The 17,575-nt window shown below is 43.4% G+C and overlaps 1 pseudogene; it reads left to right on the forward strand.

Moving 5' to 3' along the window:
* The first annotated feature begins 741 nt into the window (after nt 1-741).
* On the forward strand, nt 742-17,082 carry LOC148016950 (ADP/ATP translocase pseudogene; annotated as a pseudogene).
* The last annotated feature ends 493 nt before the right edge of the window (nt 17,083-17,575 follow it).

Here is a 17,575-nt window from a genome sequence, read left to right on the forward strand (position 1 = left end):
GATTGGTACTTCTATGCACTCTCATATCGAGGCTTTTAAAGACATTATCAATCAACTTGGTGCTGTCGGCGCTCCTATTGCTAAAAATCAAATTGTTACTCAACTTCTTCATACCATCAAAGATCCTTTATATGACAATATCATCACTATTTTGTCTAACAAGGATGATATTCACTTTGACAAAGCATGTATATCTCTTATTGAATATTCTCAACGTCATGAGCATCATTTGGAAAAATCTGATGCTATTTTGGTCACTCGCAAACAAAGGGATTTTGATGCTGCTTTTTTGCTCGCAAGCGTCCCACTTCACGTTTTCAGCAGGGTGGACACTGTCATGCTGCTGCGCATCCGAGCTGTAAACACTCCATTTTTGTTGTGCATCTGTGTTATCTTTTCTCATGTGTTTCATTGTGTTTGATTGCTACATTATCTTTCTGTCCTTTTCAGTACCCGCATCCAATGTACATAATCCACTTGTGTGTTTGTGTTTGTGTGTGTTTGTGTTTGTGTGCATGTTGTGTGTGTCAGAAAAATATGAAAAACTAATGCCAAAGAATATTATTATGCTGTCAATTTCAATGATGAATTCCAAGAAAAGTGCAGGAAACCGTGGAATCAAAGGAAGCTTTGTAGAAGCCGACATTTAAGCTATGAAGATAAAGGTTGCACGTGAACAAGGCCAACGTAAGATGCGGGACAAAGCATTTTTGAATAAGATACATTAGCAATATATGCCATGGAGAAGAAGGGTCCATAAGCCTTTGCCGTAGACTTTTTGATGGGAGGAGTCTCTGCAGCTGTCTCAAAGACTGCAGCTGCCCCCATAGAACGTGTCAAGCTTCTTATCCAAAATCAAGATGAGATGATCAAGGCAGGAAGGCTTCAGGAACCTTACAAGGGGATTGTGAACTATTTTTTTTAAGAACCATCCAGGGGGAAGGTTTTATATCCTTGTGGCGTGGAAACACTGCTAATGTTATCAGATACTTCCCTACCCAGGCTCTCAACTTTGTGTTTAAGGACTTGATGGACCTAAAAACGGGCCGGCACTGGCTCATGCACTAGCCGGGCCTCGTCACTACGCGCAAGACAACCCCTCGGCCTCGCGGCCAGGAGCGTCTGTCAAAATCTATGCCTTCCTAAACATTGCGTTTGTAATACGTTGTAGTCCAACTGATCCTAACCCAATATTACTCCTCAGAGGGAGTCCCTTTCACATAGCCAAAAGGCTCGAATCACATACACATGGGGTTCCTCCTACTACGGCTGAATGCCGTCAACCCTCTGCGACTCTCCTACACCTTGGGGATTGGCCCCTCGATGCGTCGCTCAACATATAGACATATCGCACAAAAGTCACTCAAGGTACCAAATAAGCGTGTCCAGGAATGTACCATTGTCCTCACTTGATCTCCCCTTTTGGACCCGCGTCTACCTACAGCATGGGTACCTCACTTCCTCTCATCGTAGGTCATATCCTAATAAACCAATTGCAATGCATGTCCAGGAGCTGATCACTGATACTTTTAAATTCTTTTTCATGCTCCATGCATTTGGTGGATGCCTAGTGCTCAAACATTTAGCAAACAGTATTGTGCACAAGTGCAAAACATTCTTTTAATGGTTTCCAACTACTGTTCGTGCTTCGTTGCATGGGCCTAGCACCGAGGTGATCCTTGTGCTACTAAGCTCTTAATTTTAATTATCATCCGTCCTACAATGCTATGCATAGAAATCAGCCACTTTCCCATCATCTCACACGGCATTTAGACATATTTCAACTCCTCTACCCTTCCCCGTTTAAATATTGCATCGTTGGATAGATTTATAGGGTATTTTACCACCATTTTATATGAAAAAACCGGAAAAACACACACTAGAACAAGAAGGTGGGGTTGAACTGAGGCAAATCCTCATGCTTCAGTCCCCAGAAACATTCACAAACATTGCTCTTATTTATCCTTATTTTTCGGAACCCAAAATGCATTTTTTCCCTATTTTTTAGGGTTTTTTCACCATTTTCTTGTATTTTCTCTTATTTTCTTGCATTATTTAATTACTGAAAATTCAAAACAGGTTATGGGCTGTGGCCCTTAGTTCCTTCTTGCAGAAAAATGAAAGTTTGGTTGATGTTCCTATTCACTTCCCCATTCTTATGCCAAAAACCCTCATTTTCCCTTGTTTTTTCATGCTTTACGTGTTTTAATGTATTATTTTGAACCACAAAATGCATATTTTTCTGATTTTTTGATTATGACCAGCAAGAACTCATGGAAAACAGTAACATGAACAATTTTTATCCCACATGAACAACATTTCATCCATCAAAAGCCATAAAAGCTCAAATTTCCTTTGAAAATTTCAAATTACCGCTTATTTGCGTGTTTCGAGTTTCATGTCCATGACTGTAGATTTGGAAATCAGCAGCACTTCATGTCCAGCACAATCACAAATCACCATTTCCAGCCCGTGGAGCAATCCGATCCATGCCGGACAAGCCTCCATCATTCTTTCTTCTTCCTTCTTCTCTCCACATGAACTTGCCTTTAGAAGAGAGAGAGGGAGGAGAGAGAAAGACTGAAATCAGAGATCTTCAAAGAGGGCATCATTGCACGAGCGAAGGGCGGCGATAGAGTCAGCATACAGAGGGGAATCAATGCCCATGATCATTGGGGGGGGTTGTTTGCAGGCTGAGGATTGAGGCATCAACATGTGGGCGCAAAAATCGGCGTGATGAAGGCACCATCTTCCTCCACGATTTGCATCTTCTTTCTCCTCCAAAGTTTCATGCTACATTTTAAATTTGGGCTCCCAAGGGTCACTTGCCCATTTTGGCCAAATTTTGTCCACCCCTTCGTATCTTGACCGGTTTCTTGGCCATTTCCCCGTCCGGACTTGGAATCGAGCTCTGAAAAATCTTGGACGTCCGACTTAGCATCCCGCATTGGCCAGTAGCTCGTGTCAACCCGCACGATTGTCTGAAAAATTATGAAAAATCAACAAGTGTCGCTCGAGCGCCTTTAAAGTACTTTGGTGCTTAAAATCGTCCTAGATCGAGCCGCCGCCTTTGACGGTGAATATTTTTCCCTTGATATTCATAATTTTTAGCTATTTTTAAGCACTTCCCGTCACCTAAATTCCGCTCTCATTGGCGACCACGGGATAGGGCGACTCAGCTCGTCGAATCCACAAACATATCTGCACATAAACAACCAAAGAAGCATCAAACTGATACAAAACAATTATATAATAAACTCAGCACAATGCTCCCCCTACCCCTGGACAGAACCAAGGCATGACATCCACAAGGAGTAGGCCTAGCATCATCTAATAGAAGATCCGGAGTGAGTCACGAACCAACTGCTCCAACACAGCAAAACCAAAAAATCCTATCAAAGAGGTTGCCCTAAGTGGTAGTCTGCACTACATACCAACTAAAGACAACACAACTAGGAGCTCCTACAAGGCGAGGACTCCTATAGCCTGATCAAAGAGTATTTTCTTTCAGTACATTTCTTCTTTTAGGGTTTTTATTGGATGAACATACTTGGGCATGTAAAAAGGAGGGAGCTAAGCGTAGTGACCCAAGGAGAACAAGGCATCGGCCTCAGGACCTGTCTCGGCACCCAAGAACCTACCAAGCCCGCGCAAGGCGACACTTAATCCTTTTCTAACGCTCACTTTTATTTTCGCTCCAACCTTCCTTGTTTTGTCATTTTTTCCAGCAAGAAGCCACCCCTAGGAAGACAAGGTATCGGCCTCAGGACCTGTCTCGGCACCCAAGAACCTACCAGGCCCGCAAGGCAATGAGCAAGTGCCTATACATTTCTATTTCTTTTCTTTTCTTTGATAGGGGTTAGAACCCTTTTTACACACCTTCATATTTATATTCATCTTTTAGGATGTACATGGTTTCTTGGCATTATCATTATTAGCTTCTAGCAAGCTTCTCTAACTGCCTCACTACTAACAAGAACTCCTAGAACGGCTGCCTAGTGGGTTAGCAGAACAGGGCCACTAGAACGTCCTTCTAAAACAGGTCTTTCAATGTCTAACAATGTCTTTACAGGAGGCAATGACTACTCCGACCTCCCTCAAACATACTTAGCCTAAACCTGGGACTTCATGCCTTGGTCGCCGGTCCCCAACAAAATGTATCCCCTCGACAAGTACAAATACACATATAACAGGAAAGAAAGGTACTCATAAAGGAGAGATATCACCTGGATTGGCCACAAGAAGCTTCCATTGCAGCAAAGGCTCCTCCAGGCTCCACAAAATTCCACGAACCCCGAAACCTGTCTAGCACAACACTAAAACAAAAACCCAATTAAACGTACCTGCACTAGACAGGGAAATGGCCCTCTTGGCCTAATGAAATCAGACATGACTTTGCTACAAAACTGAATCGGCCCTCTTGCCCTAATGAAATCCAACAATACTATGCATAACATCCTCCTGGAAACAACCATGATAGACATCAAAGCATACCATTCCCAGGGAAACAGGGCTCGTAGCCCTAAACTAGGTGCATTAAATTATGACCCATCCCTCCTGCGTATAGCGCAAGAGGTGTTCGCATCACATGTCGTCGAATCAGTCTATGGGTCCAAGATAATAAGGGCAGATGAGTCTCGCTTACCCTCTGCATCACCCAAATCAACCATCGTCTGCCAAAGAGGGCATGTTCAGAAAGCATACCCCACAAACGACCAGGTCCTGTCTCACCATCAATAGATATATCGGGACAAGGGCCACAATTAAAGAAGAGGTCTTATTCATACGCAAAATCAGCCAATGAATTGGCAAACTGATTCCAGTTTCGTGGAATTAGCTGAAAAGACACTCTATCGAATTCGTCTAGCAGGGCTATAGCAGTATGATGGTACATGCAAAGGATGGGGTTTCGTACCATGTACGTCCCATTGAGTTGATTTAAAACCAACTGAGAGTCCCCTTTCACCAACAACTGGCGGATACCACCCTTCTTCGCAATATTCAAACCCATAATCAGGGCTTTGTATTCTGCCATATTATTGGTAAAATTCACCCCGAGATAAGCAGCTAACTTCATGACAATGCGTCGGCGAGGGTCTCGGATGACAACTCCTACACTTCCTTTTTTGCATGGACCCCTGGACGCCCCATCAAAGTACAAGGTGTACGCCCATAAAGGGTTTACATACCACGCCATCCTGGACTCTACTCGTAATTATGGTAATCGAAATTCAGCATATTCAATGGGTGGACTGTAGGCTCCATCCCTCCATCATCATTGAATTCAACAGGGATGCTCGTCAAAATTTGTAGGCAGTGATGGCAGAAGACCTTGATCTCCCAAATAAATGTCCCGCCTTCTTGCTCAATCACCTTATATCCTTTGCTTCACCAAATGAGGTTTCCCTGATGATACAGCTGTTCTAAATATGGGTGTTCTAAATAAGGGATCAAACGACCCATCAACCTCTATCACGATTTCCTTACAGATGTTTGATCGATCTCGCCTAGACCTACAAGGCAGTCATAGCATTAGTGCAATCAGAAGTAATAAGGTTTAATCTTATTAAGATTAACCTTATTTTTAAATTCTATCCCCTCAAGGTCAGCTAACAAGACTGTGGATTTATTCTTTCCTATTCTAATGATCCTATAGGGCCCATCCCATTTGGGCTCTAGCTTGCCTGGAAATAATTCACGTCGTGCATCATAATACAGAACAAGCTGTCCTTCCTTGAAGGTGTATTTCTTGGCTTTGATGTCGTGTAACTGCTTCATTCGGCGCTTCGCCACTTCTTGGTGCAATAAGCTCTGCAGATTAAGCTCATCTAAATGTGCCAGTGTCGTCAAGTGCTCAAAAAGTGCGTCTTCATCGCTCAAAGAATGATTGATGGCAAACCGAACAGTCGGCAGCTCAATCTCTAAAGGCAAGACACACTCCTCCCCATATACTAGCTTGAACGGGGTATGGCCAGTGGCTCATTTGAAAGTCGTATTATAAGCCCACACTGCCACGTATAACTTTTTATCCCAATCCCGTTTCTTTTCCAACACAATTTTGGACAGGATGCCCACAAGCTGCTTGTTGGTGCTTTCAACTTGCCCATTGGCTTGCGGATTATATGGGGTTGTCTTGTTATGCTTGATTTGCCACATCTCTGTCAAACCTTTGATTACCTTATTCAGGAAATGGGTTCCACGGTCTGACACTAATTCTTTCGGCGAACCAAACCGGCATATTATCTGCTCTAAAAGGAAACTAGCAGTTTCTTTAGCATCATCTTTCCTTGTTGCACGTGCTTCTGACCACTTTGTGAAGTAGTCAGTTGCTACAATGATGTACCTCTTTTGTGTAGTCGATGACGGAGTAATAGGACCCACAAAGTCTATTCCCCACTTCTCAAATGGAAGTATCGCCATAATAGGGGTGAGTGGTTGTTTCCTATTCTCTCGACTATCATATCGTTGGCAAATATTGCATCTCTTAACATACGCAAATGCATCCTGGAAGATGGCAGGCCACCAATAACCTGCTCTTAAAGCCTTTTGTGATGTAAGCCGTCCAGCAAAATGGCCATCGCAAGCAGAATCATGGCACTCTTCCAAAATGAATGGCACCTCGTCAGCCATCACACACCGGCGATAGATATCATCAACCCCTTGCCGATATAATGTACCTGCGATCAAAGCAAACTTTAACGCTTGCTGCTTAATTTTCCTTCTCTCAGCTTTAGATAATTTGGATCCCGCCTCTCCCGTTGATAAATAATGCGTTATTGCAGCATACCAGGAGGGAATAGATGCCATATCTATTTTAATCAACAACTCCATGTCACTACCTTCAGCCATAGATTCTTTCGGCTCCCCAAAGTCCACAAGACATTCCACGATGCCTTGCAACCTTGGTGGCTTACTCCTGATTTCATAATCTAATTCCTGCAAAGTGATTAACCACTTCGCTAGACGATCAGGCGGCTGTAGCTTATTCATCAATCATCGAAGCCCCTCCACCTTCGTATAGAGCACGACTTTCTCATAGAGAATGTAATGCCTAAATTTCTTGGTCCCAAAGACCATCGCTAGACACAGCTTCTCCATGTAAGTATAATTGATTTCGGATACCCCTAGCTTCCGACTAGCAAAAGCAATCGGGTGGTACCACTTCTCTTCCCAAATTTGGGCTAAACAGCAGCTGATACTATACATGGTGGCTGTTGAGAATATATAAAGCACCTCACCTCTTTTAGGTGCTTTTAAAACGGGCGCTCTTGCTAGCTCTTGTTTCACATCCTCGAATGCTACCTTACAAGGGTCACCCCATACAAACGAGCAGCTAAAGGATAATAAATTTGTAAGCGGCAACGTTCTTTCTGCTAAGGCGTTGATGAATCTACGGTAGTAACCAACCGAAGACAGAAAGCTATGAACTTCCTTCGGAGTGCGTGGTGGACCCATGGCAACTATAACTTTGACCTTCTCGGGGTCTGTCGCAATTCCTACCGAACTGACCACATGACCCAGCAATAGCCCATAAGGTACTCCAAAAACACACTTCCGTGGGTTTAAGGCGATGCAGAATTGCCTACAGCGCTCAAAGCATCTTCTTAAAATGATCAACTGCCTTTCTCTCACGGTGGCAGCCCCTAAGTCATCAATAAACACCTTCAACTCTTCAGGGGATATGTCATCGAATGTCTTATCTGCTGTTCGTTGCCACGAACCAGGCGCATTGCATAAACCAAAGGCCATCACATGGTACACAAAAGTACCAAATACAGTGATGAAAGTTGTTTTCAACTTATCCTCTTCTGCAATTGCCATTTGGTTATATCTTGCAAAGAAATCCATAAACGAATATATCTCCCTACCCGCTAATTGATCCAAAATCTGGTCAATAAATGGCAACGGGTAGTAGTCCTTAACTGTCTGCTTATTCAGCTCTTTAAAGTCTACACATAATCGGATTTGATTATTCTTCTTCTTTCTAATCACAACCGGCGAACACCATTCCGTGTGTTGCACAGGAAAAATCAAACCCGCTTTTCGAAGCTTCTGTAACTCTTCAAACAGCCCATCCCTCAGTTCAAAAGGCATACGCCTTACTTTCTGTCGTACAGGACGACTGCCCTCTTTCAACGGAATTGTATGAACAGCAAGACTAGGAGGAATGCCTCTCAACTCATCATAACTCCAGGCAAAGATATCACGGAATTCCTGGATCAAGGCCACATAGTCCTCCCTTTCTGCTGAGCTGAGCATAGAACCTAATTTAATTGGCCGCGAATCATCAGGCGTACCAAGGTCTAGCTCGATAACATCTACATCTCTTATACGATCTTGGCCCTCTATCGGCTCATTCAAAGTGATCTGATAGATGTCCTCCTTGGTGGATCCCTCTTTGGACTCATCACTCGATGATGTCTCACTGCCAGATAAATCTTCTAATGTCTCCAATTCTGTAGAAGATAGAGGAGCTCTCTCACTCTGTGGGGACTCAGGATAAGCATCAACCACCACACGCTGGGCACCTCTGCCGAATATCAGTCGACCAGCGGGTATATCTACTTGGCAGTTCGCTTGCAAGATCCAAGGTCGTCCGAGTAATACTTGGTAACTTGGCCGCCCTGCAAAACGAATCACCCTAAAGTCCAACAGGCATTCTACATTTGCAACAGTGACATGAACCTTAGTAATGCAGCCTTCCGACTGTCTCAAACTATCATCTGCCATTCTAAGAATTGTGGAGGTATCTTTCTGGATCGCAAGACCCAACCTTTCCATCAGTTCAGAACTCATAATGTTAACAGATGATCCCGTGTCGACAATGGCATAGTCTACTAATATCCCATCGACATAGGCTGCAACCCTTGGGCAATGCTTCTTAGCATGCTCAAACCAGTCATCACCAACTTGCGCAATACCCAAAGGCTCTACGATATACCCAGTACGTAGAATCTTTCTAAATTCCTTACGTACTCCTGGGGAAAGCTTAATAAGCTGTAAAAGATTCACATCCGGCTTGACTTCGCAAAGAGAGCTCGCCAAATCGAATTCATGATAGTTCGATAGAGCTCGCTTTTCACGCCAAACCATCCGCTCTTTAGGTCACTGAACTGGCTTTATTGCCTCTTTCTTAACTTTCACCTTCTTCTTTGGTGGTTCCTTATCAGCTTTACTTTCTACGGGCTTCAAAGGTCCCCCTTCCATGGCAGGATCCAAAACTTGCGTTCCTTTGTCGCCTTGTTTAGGGATTCCGTCGACAGGCTTATCCTTGTCGGCTCCTCTACCCTTTTGACCTCTCGTAAGAACAGCTCGTAGATTAGAGGTTTCAGCATCATTAACGCGTACAGCCTCAATCAAACTAACCCCACTACCACTTGGTAGCTCTTCCACTGTAGTCTTTGGTCGTTGAAGTATTTGTTTAGGCCCATCTTCTCGCTGGGAATCATTTCCTTGGGCACGATGATTAACAGGCCCTGGTTGCCGACTTCCTCGCTGGAGGGAACTGATCTTACTCCAGCAAGTAGCTGCTAAATGGCCGGATTTTCCACAGATGTCGCACTTAACATTTGGGAAATTTCTTGGATAGTGCTGCCCGCCACACCATTTGCAACTAAACCTCGAAGGTGCACCCTCCTCTGGGTATCTACTTCCTATCAAATTTTGTTGTTTTTTAAGGAAGTTGACATCAACGGCTATTTGTCGATACTGCTCCGTAATCATGTCGGTATAATGTTTCATCATGTCCTTAACCTCGCCAAGAACATTGGAAGAACTCGACTCATAGCCTTGGTCATTACCATGACGTTGCATCGGCCTAACAATTCGATTAGGCACTGGTTGTTGAGCCACAGGCATGGTGTTAGAATTGACCGTCTGGCTTCCACCATTTGGAATCATTTGACTGCCCGTAGGCATCGACATGCTAGGGAGAGCTGGTAATAAAGGGACATTCTGCACCATGTTCCCTCTCCCATTAGGATTAGCCATCGCTATCCCTTGGCCACTACTGCCATTGGCTATTGCCATATTGTTTCCCAATACTAAACCCATATTCGAATTACCTCGAGAAGCATAGGCTGCTTGTAGTCGGGATTCCACCTCTTGTGCTCGTGTAATGGCAGTATCTATATCCCCCAAGGGGACACTACTCAACTGCAATTGGATATTAAAGTCCAAACCATGTAGGAAATATTGCAATTGGGCAGTTGCGGGGATAGGAATAGAAGTGTCCAACTTACGGAAAACCTCTTTTATCTTCTTCGCATAAGCACGAATATCCTCGTGTGGTTCTTGGCGGGTCACGTTGAGTACACGCAACCAATATTGTCCACCCCTTTTAGGGGCAAACTCCCTTCGAAAAGCTCCATAAAATGCATCAATGTTCAATATGGTCCCGGCTTCTAAACCATGATACCATATAGCGGCTCTTCCTTTGAGAGTCATATTGAAGAACATCATTAAATGTCTTTCCTCTTGAATGCGACAGTTAAACATCAGCTTTTGAAACTCCCTAATGTGGAGTTCCGCATCTTCCTCAACTAGCCCATTAAAAATGGGTAGCGGGTAACCTAGAGCCGGCAAATCCGTCGTTCCTGCTGGAATTGCAATAGGCTGCGCCATGACAAGGATTGGATTTGCACTAGGAATAGGGGACGGTGGGGTTACACCTCCCGTACTTGATGTGGACTGGCTTATAGAAGGAAGGGGAGCACTAGAGCTTCCACCTTCTCCTAACTTACTGCTTGTGGTACTAAGACCACTAGATCCACTCCCTCGTAAGGGTTCAGCACTGCTACGCTTAGGGGAATATCTCCTAAAAATTTCAGCAGGTCGCCTAGCTCTTTTGTCTCTTTCTTGCTTTTGGATTTCTGCTAGACGATGCTTATCAATAAATAACGGATCAATCTCAGTATCCTTTGGCATAAACTGCTAGTTGGTCCCTAAACAAACAGGATTCGAGAACCGCCACTTTTAAGCGGCTCCCGACAGACGCACCACTGATGGACCTAAAAACGGGCCAGCACTGGCTTATGCACTAGCCGGGCCTCGTCACTACGCGCAAGACAACCCCTCGGCCTCGCGGCCAGGAGCGTCTGTCAAAATCTCTGCCTTCCTAAACATTGCGTTTGTAATACGTTGTAGTCCAACTAATCCTAACCCAATATTACTCCTCAGAGGGAGTCCCTTTCACATAGCCAAAAGGCTCGAATCACATACACATGGGGTTCCTCCTACTACGGCTGAATGCCGTCAACCCTCTGCGACTCTCCTACACCTTGGGGATTGGCCCCTCGATGCGTCGCTCAACATATAGACATATCGCACAAAAGTCGCTCAAGGTACCAAATAAGCGTGTCCAGGAATGTACCATTGTCCTCACTTGATCTCCCCTTTTGGACCCACGTCTACCTACAGCATGGGTACCTCACTTCCTCTCATCGTAGGTCATATCCTAATAAACCAATTGCAATGCATGTCCAGGAGCTGATCACTGATACTTTTAAATTCTTTTTCATGCTCCATGCATTTGGTGGATGCCTAGTGCTCAAACATTTAGCAAACAGTATTGTGCACAAGTGCAAAACATTCTTTTAATGGTTTCCAACTACTGTTCGTGCTTCGTTGCATGGGCCTAGCACCGAGGTGATCCTTGTGCTACTAAGCTCTTAATTTTAATTATCATCCGTCCTAAAATGCTATGCATAGAAATCAGCCACTTTCCCATCATCTCACATGGCATTTAGACATATTTCAACTCCTCTACCCTTCCCCGTTTAAATATTGCATCGTTGGATAGATTTATAGGGTATTTTACCACCATTTTATATGAAAAAATCGGAAAAACACACACTAGAACAAGAAGGTGGGGTTGAACTGAGGCAAATCCTCATGCTTCAGTCCCCACAAACATTCACAAACATTGCTCTTATTTATCCTTATTTTTCAGAACCCGAAATGCATTTTTCCCCTATTTTTAAGGATTTTTTCACCATTTTCTTGTATTTTCCCTTATTTTCCTGCATTATTTAATTACTGAAAATTCAAAACAGGTTATGGGCTGTGGCCCTTAGTTCCTTCTTGCAGAAAAATGAAAGTTTGGTTGATGTTCCTATTCACTTCCCCATTTTTATGCCAAAAACCCTCATTTTCCCTTGTTTTTTCATGCTTTACGTATTTTAATGTATTATTTTGAACCACAAAATGCATATTTTTCTGATTTTTTGATTATGACCAACAAGAAATCATAGAAAACAGTAACATGAACAATTTTTATCCCACATGAACAACATTTCATCCATCAAAAGCCATAAAAGCTCAAATTTCCTTTGAAAATTTCAAATTACCGCTTATTTGCGTGTTTCGGGTTTCATGTCCATGACTGTAGATTTGGAAATCAGCTGATGCCAGGAGGCATATTCCACGGTGGATTCCATGCCACGGTGGATTCCGTGAGGTTTTACGGTGGATTCCGTAAACTTAGATGACCGGGGCTCATACACAAAGAGGATTCTTTGTGCGAGAAGTTGATGGGGACGCCTGTCCTTTTCGGGCGTTTCATTAATTTAGTGTGTACATGGGTGATTCCATAGCGGGTGATTCCGCAAAATGCATATTAAATTAATAAACGTTTATGAGTTTAGAGTGCGCACTCGTAATAAATTAAGGTTAGGATTTATTTCTAACCAGTTGATTTATTTATGTAGCTGAAGACTGCTAGGTATTCACTTTTGTCGGTTTAATTGTATTATTTTACTAACGATTGTGAATGCTTCAGTTGATGTGTAGAGATAGCAGCAGTGGCGGAGGAAAGCATTGGAGTCTAGCGAGTATTCGATCTTTGGATTATATTTTGATAGGCGCCACGCCTATATTTTGTTATGTCTATAGAGACATCGATTATTGATTATTATTTTGTATGCACCTATGCGCCTGGATATGTTATTTCTATTTGGACATTGAGATTGGGCGTACCAGACTCTATGGGCACCGTCCATTAGCTTTATTTTCCTATTTTTGTAGAAAGCAAACTCAAAAGCTAAAAGCTTGTCATATTTTTGTAAATTGGGCTATTATTGAGCATGAAGATTGAAATATACATAAAATACATGCTTTGTGAAGCGCTCACACAAGGCATGGGGGAGTTTGAACCCAATTTGTCTCTTGCCTCTTGTCGTGCATGCTTTTACATGGTTTTTTGTGCAAAAAGGTAGAGTTCATTGTTCTTGGGGACCTTCCGCGATTCACCACGTGAGCATTCTGCGTCCGATCTGCGCACCAGTGCTATCCAGGAGGCATATTCCACGGTGGATTCCGTGCCACGATGGATTTCGTGAGGTTTTACGGTGGATTCCGTAAACTTAGATGACCGGGGCTCATACACAAAGAGGATTCTTTGTGCGAAAAGTTGATGGGGACGCCTATCCTTTTCGGGCGTTTCATTAATTTAGTGTGTACATGGGTGATTCCGCAAAATGCATATTAAATTAATAAACGTTTATGAGTTTACAGTGCGCACTCGTAATAAATTAAGGTTAGGATTTATTTCTAACCAGTTGATTTATTTATGTAGCTGAAGACTGCTAGGTATTCACTTTTGTCGGTTTAATTGTATTATTTTACTAACGATTGTGAATGCTTCAGTTGATGTGTAGAGATAGCAGCAATGGCGGAGGAAAGCATTGGAGTCTAGCGAGTATTCGATCTTTGGATTATATTTTGATAGGCGCCACGCCTATATTTTGTTATGTCTATAGAGACATCGATTATTGATTATTATTTTGTATGCGCTTATGCGCCTGGATATGTTATTTCTATTTGGACATTGAGATTGGGCGTGCCAGACTCTATGGGCACCGTCCATTAGCTTTATTTTCCTATTTTTGTAGAAAGCAAACTCAAAAGCTAAAAGCTTGTCATATTTTTGTAAATTGGGCTATTATTGAGCATGAAGATTTAAATATACATAAAATACATGCTTTGTGAAGGGCTCACACAAGGCATGGGGGAGATTGAACCCAATTTGTCTCTTGCCTCTTGTCGTGCATGCTTTTACATGGTTTTTTGTGCAAAAAGGTAGAGTTCATTGTTCTTGGGGACCTTCCGCGATTCACCACGTGAGCATTCTGCGTCCGATCTGCGCACGAGTGCTATCCAAGAGGCATATTCCACGGTGGATTCCGTGCCACGGTGGATTCAGTGAGGTTTTACGGTGGATTCCGTAAACTTAGATGACCGGGGCTCATACACAAAGAGGATTCTTTGTGCGAGAAGTTGATGGGGACGCCTGTCCTTTTCGGGCGTTTCATTAATTTAGTGTGTACATGGGTGATTCCATAGCGGGTGATTCCGCAAAATGCATATTAAATTAATAAACGTTTATGAGTTTAAAGTGCGCACTCGTAATAAATTAAGGTTAGGATTTATTTCTAACCAGTTGATTTATTTATGTAGCTGAAGACTGCTAGGTATTCACTTTTGTCGGTTTAATTGTATTATTTTACTAACGATTGTGAATGCTTCAGTTGATGTGTAGAGATAGCAGCAGTGGCGGAGGAAAGCATTGGAGTCTAGCGAGTATTCGATCTTTGGATTATATTTTGATAGGCGCCACGCCTATATTTTGTTATGTCTATAGAGACATTGATTATTGATTATTATTTTGTATGCGCCTGGATATGTTATTTCTATTTGGACATTGAGATTGGGCGTGCCAGACTCTATGGGCACCGTCCATTAGCTTTATTTTCCTATTTTTGTAGAAAGCAAACTCAAAAGCTAAAAGCTTGTCATATTTTTGTAAATTGGGCTATTATTGAGCATGAAGATTGAAATATACATAAAATACATGCTTTGTGAAGGGCTCACACAAGGCATGGGGGAGATTGAACCCAATTTGTCTCTTGCCTCTTGTCGTGCATGCTTTTACATGGTTTTTTGTGCAAAAAGGTAGAGTTCATTGTTCTTGGGGACCTTCCGGGATTCACTACGTAAGCATTCTGCATCCGATCTGCGCACCATCAGCAGCACTTCATGTCCAGCACAATCACAAATCACCATTTCCAGCCTGTGGAGCAATCCGATCCATGCCGGACAAGCCTCCATCATTCTTTGGTCTTCCTTCTTCTCCCCACATGAACTTGCCTTTAGAAGAGAGAGAAGGAGGAGAGAGAAAGACTGAAATCAGAGATCTTCAAAGAGGGCATCATTGCGCGAGCGAAGGGTGGCGATAGAGTCAGCATACAGAGGGGAATCAATGCCCATGATCATTGGGGGGGTTGTTTGCAGGCTGAGGATTGAGGCATCAACATGTGGGCGTAAAAATCAGCGTGATGAAGGCGCCATCTTCCTCCACGATTTGCATCTTCTTTCTCCTCCAAAGTTTCATGCTACATTTTAAATTTGGGCTCCCAAGGGTCACTTGCCCATTTTGGCCAAATTTTGTCCACCCCTTCGTATCTTGACCGGTTTCTTGGCCATTTCCCCATCCGGACTCGGAATTGAGCTCTGAAAAATCCTGGGCGTCCGGCTTAGCATCCCGCATTGGCCAGTAGCTCGTGTCAACCCGCACGACTGTCTGAAAATTTATGAAAAATCAACAAGTGTCGCTTGGGCGCCTTTAAAGTACTTTGGCGCTTAAAATCGTCCTAGATCGAGCCGCCGCCTTTGATGGTGAATATTTTTCCCTTTATATTCATAATTTTTAGCTATTTTTAAGCACTTCCCGTCACCTAAATTCCACTCTTTGGACTACTTTAAGAAGCTCTTTAACTTTAAGAAGGACAAGGATGGCTATTGGGCCGGGCTTGCTGGTAACCTGGCTTCCGGTGGAGCGGCCGGTGCTTCTTCCCTCCTTCTTGTGTATCCCCTTGATTATGCTAGGATTCGCCTTGCGAATGATGCCAAGGCTGAAAAGAAAGGAGGGGAACGTCAATTCAAGGGACTCTTGGATGTCTACAAGAAGACTCTGAAGTCTGATGGTCTTCCGGGGCTTTACCGCGGATTCAACATTTCTTGCGTTGGAATCATTGTATACCGTGGTCTATATTTCGGAATGTACGACTCTCTGAAGCCAGTTGTGCTTATTGGCAGTCTTCAGGATAACTTTTTGGCAAGCTTTTTGCTTGGCTGGAGTATCACTACTGGTGTTGGCCTAGCCTATTCTTGTCAAAAAGGAGTTTTTTTTTTGCTCTTTACCAGGCAATTAAGGAGGAGCTTTTTCGCTCTCGACCGAGGAGGAAAAGAGGGATGGAGCTTGATCTGAGGGCGCCTCGCCCTTGTTCTTGTTCGGCTACTATCTGTGGACTGTGGCACGCTTGACGGCGGCTCGTCTCGTTTCGCCTCCCATACTGCTGTTGCACTCTGGCCTATTCTTCCTGGGCACAGACGGATCAAGGAATTGAGATTCTATTAGTGACTGGACGAAGGATGGAATCCTTACGTGAAGGATATTGATGCTTCCAGCTGTGATTGATAATCCGTGAGTCTCTGCTGCTGCTTTAGAGGAAAGATCCACTTCTGGAGAGGCTGTCTATAGCTCCACAGTCCAAGAAGGGCTCAAAATCAAGAGCCATCCTTGCAAGGACGACTCCATCTGGAGTAGTTGCTGATCATGGGATCAGTACTGCCCATTCTGAGGGCGGCAGCTCTTCAGGGCCAACGCCTGCTGGAATGTGGGGCATTTCGTCAATTTTTGGTGGAAATGATGCTTGTCCTAATGGCCAATATACCACAGTCAATAAAGCTTACAACGAACCTGTGACCAATATTGAACTTGCCTTTTCAAACATACACCTAAAGGAGCCGCCTGCTGTCTTAAGGGCATCTGATGTCCTGTCAGAGGAAGATGCAGTGGAGGTCTCTATCACAAAATCATTGATAAAGTCTAATTATGACATTGTGAGGAAGAATGTGCAAGATTCTGTGCCTAAAGCAATCATGCATTTCCTGGTGAACCATGCTAAACGTGACTTGCATAACATCTTTATCAGAAGGTTGTACAGGGAAAATCTTTTTGAAGAGATGCTTGAAGAAAGGGAGCCTATGCAAGCACTTATCAGATGTTTTATCCTTTGGACCTAGAGACTGATCAAGCTGACTACAACTAAGTCCTGAATCTGGATGAATTTCTTGGTGCCCTAAAAAGCAAGTTCTTACGCTTTATTGTAAAGCAGTGGACAGATTGTAATGCTTTGTCATTTATTTTGTCTCTATACCCATAAGTCTTCAACACTGGTCTATGAAAAGAGCTTTATCAAAACATTGCAGCCGAGAGACGCTTAGCCTATGCAAATTCCTGCACAAGCTGGATGTTCAAAATGAGTACTCATGGATCTCTTGTAATTCACTTGACAAGTAATATAGTGATCTTTGGCATCATAAATTGAGATCTTCTTGTTAGCCTCTTTCCTTGCTGTATCTTAAACCCCGTGTTTTGCAGCTCTTGCACAAACTCCACGACATTTTTGGTGAACCTGACGTGAAAGCGCTGCGTCAATTTTCAGCAAGATGGGAGACTCGCAAGAAGAGATGACAGATGAGAATGTCATGAAGCATCTGTTTCAGTCATTTACAA

The sequence above is a fragment of the Lygodium microphyllum genome, chromosome 22 (assembly GCF_053477565.2).
Source record: "Lygodium microphyllum isolate KBCC chromosome 22, Lygodium_microphyllum_v1.1.10, whole genome shotgun sequence".
Classification (NCBI taxonomy): Eukaryota; Viridiplantae; Streptophyta; class Polypodiopsida; order Schizaeales; family Lygodiaceae; genus Lygodium; species Lygodium microphyllum.